Consider the following 2450-nt stretch of genomic DNA (forward strand, 5'->3'; position numbering starts at 1 on the left):
GGGTGGGGGGGGGGGGGGGGGTGTAGGTGACAAAGATGAAGGGAATAAGAGGTACAAACTTCCAAGTTATAAAATAAATAACCCATGGGGATGTAATGTATAGTATATAGAAAATAGTCAATAGTATTATAATAACTTTGTGTAGTAACAGATGATACTAGACTTATTGTGGTGATCACATTTTAAGGTATATAAATGTTAAATCACTGTGTTGTACACCTGAAACTAATATAATATTGTATGTCAACTATCCTATATAATAAAAGGCTAATATGCAAATAGACCCAATGGCGGAACAACCGGTTGCTATGATGTGCACTGACCACCAGAGGGCAGATGCTCAACAGGCTTATGGCTGGCAAGAGCAGTGGCGGTGGCAGGAGCCTCTCCCGCCTCCATGGCAGCACTAAGGATGTCCAATTGCTGGCTTAGGCCCACTCTCCATGGGAAGCAGGCCTAAGCCAGCAGTCAGACATCCCCCAAGGGCTCCCAGACTGCGAGAGGCCCACCCCCCAGGGTGCATTAATTTTGTGCACTGGGCCTCTAGTGCTTTAATAAATAATAAATTTAAAAAAGAAGAGTTGTGAGGGATCTATGGTAATAGTTGTATGACCATGTAATTCCTGAATGACTATTTTGAAGGATCATATAATGTGATGATAATGGGTGAAATAATTTTACTCATATTATGCACCACAAAATGGTCTAAACCATCTATTTATTTAATTATTTAAATTTGCATATTACAGAAGAGAAAACAGGTACCGAGAAGTTAAGTTACCCAGGGTCTCTCAGCTAAAATGTAGTAGTGCTGAGGTTCGAGCACATAAAATCTAGTTCCAGAATCCCAGCTCCTAAGAACTGCACTATAATGCCTCTTAAAAGAGCACAGGGCAGGGGCTTCAAGCTTTTTAGATTACACATCCTCATTCATAATCAACCAGAAGCCAGAAGACATGAGAGTGCATTGATGTAGCCCATGAAACCAGCCTTCCTGGGTAGATATCTCTAGTACTTGAGGCTATCAGCTGGTACACAGAATCAGTGAGAAGACTGAGGAATGAGGCTCAGAAAAAATAAAGGCAGAGATCAAGGAAAGCTACCCACAGATGCAATACATTTATGTATTTGTATGCATATACTGCTGTACTAATATATTATGTTTAAATTCTAAAACATATACAAAAAGATTAAAAATGATGAAATAAAAAATAAACATAACAAAAAGTTCTAATATTTGGTTGGCTCCACCAAGATGGATGTCTTGAGCATCCCCTGGGGAATGCACATCTCAATTTAGAAAATAGGCTTGGGGTTTTGAATTCTAGCTTTACCACTTATTACCTGATTAATCTGGGCAAGTTGCTTACACTTTGCCTCTGATTTCTCATCTGTTAAATCAGGATAATAACTCTTTGTAGGATTGTGTGGTTTAAATGAGATGATGTGTACAAAATCTATCGTGCCTGGCTTTCAGTAAGCTCTTTACATATTACTTTCCCTTATAATTTTAGTTTCCACTATTTGTTTTATGGTCTGTGTTTTAAAAACTGTATTACTGGAGAAACCAAGATGGCAGCATAGGTAAACACCGGAAATTGCTGTCTCGCACAACCACTTCAAAAATACAACTAAAAGACAAAACAGACATCATCCACAACCACAGGAAGGCTGGCTGAGTGGAAATTCTACAACTAGAAGGAAAGAGAAAAGCACACTGAGACTCAGAGGAGGTGCGGAAGTAAAGTGCAGATGTACGGAGGTGCACGAGGAAAGGGCTAGCAACTGAGGACGTGGTTGTCCTTTTCAATCGGGAGCGAGACACATGCTCCCGCTCTGAACTCCAGTTCTGGGCTAGTCTCTGGAGACCCAGACTCATATGGGGAGAAACTGAACTGTCTGGCAGTGGGCGGAACTCGAGGGCAGCTTTCTCTCAAAGGTGCTTGCAGCGATTACTGTGGGACACTGAGACCCGAAGGGGCCTCTTAGGGCAGGAATGAGGATCAGCCATAGCTGTTTGCTCCACCCTGTTGATTCCCTGAGACCTCGCCCCACTCAAGCTGTGCACAGAGGCTTTTGCATATGAATGACCTGGCCCTTTACAATCTAAAATTACCTAACAAACTGCAGCTGGGTCAGAGAGACCCAGAATATCCAAAAGAAGGCCCAAGGCCCCACAGCAGCTTGCATTGCTTCACAGCTGGGCCTCATCTGGGCACCTCCAAACGCTAAACAAAGAAGAGGAATCTGCAGATCTCTCCATAGCTTCTGCTGGGTAGCCTCAGGCAGAGGTTAAATTAGCACCTCCTTAGAGATCCAAGTGCCAGTGTACCCAGTGGTCAGAGTGGGACCATCCAGATTACAACTCCTCAGATCCATAAGGGACACACTCAGGGGGCAGACTCAGAGAGCACCAAAGCCCCACTGAAGCAAGTCTTGCCCCATAAGGG

Source organism: Myotis brandtii, unplaced genomic scaffold (genome assembly GCF_000412655.1).
Source record: "Myotis brandtii unplaced genomic scaffold, ASM41265v1 scaffold657, whole genome shotgun sequence".
NCBI lineage: Eukaryota > Metazoa > Chordata > Mammalia > Chiroptera > Vespertilionidae > Myotis > Myotis brandtii.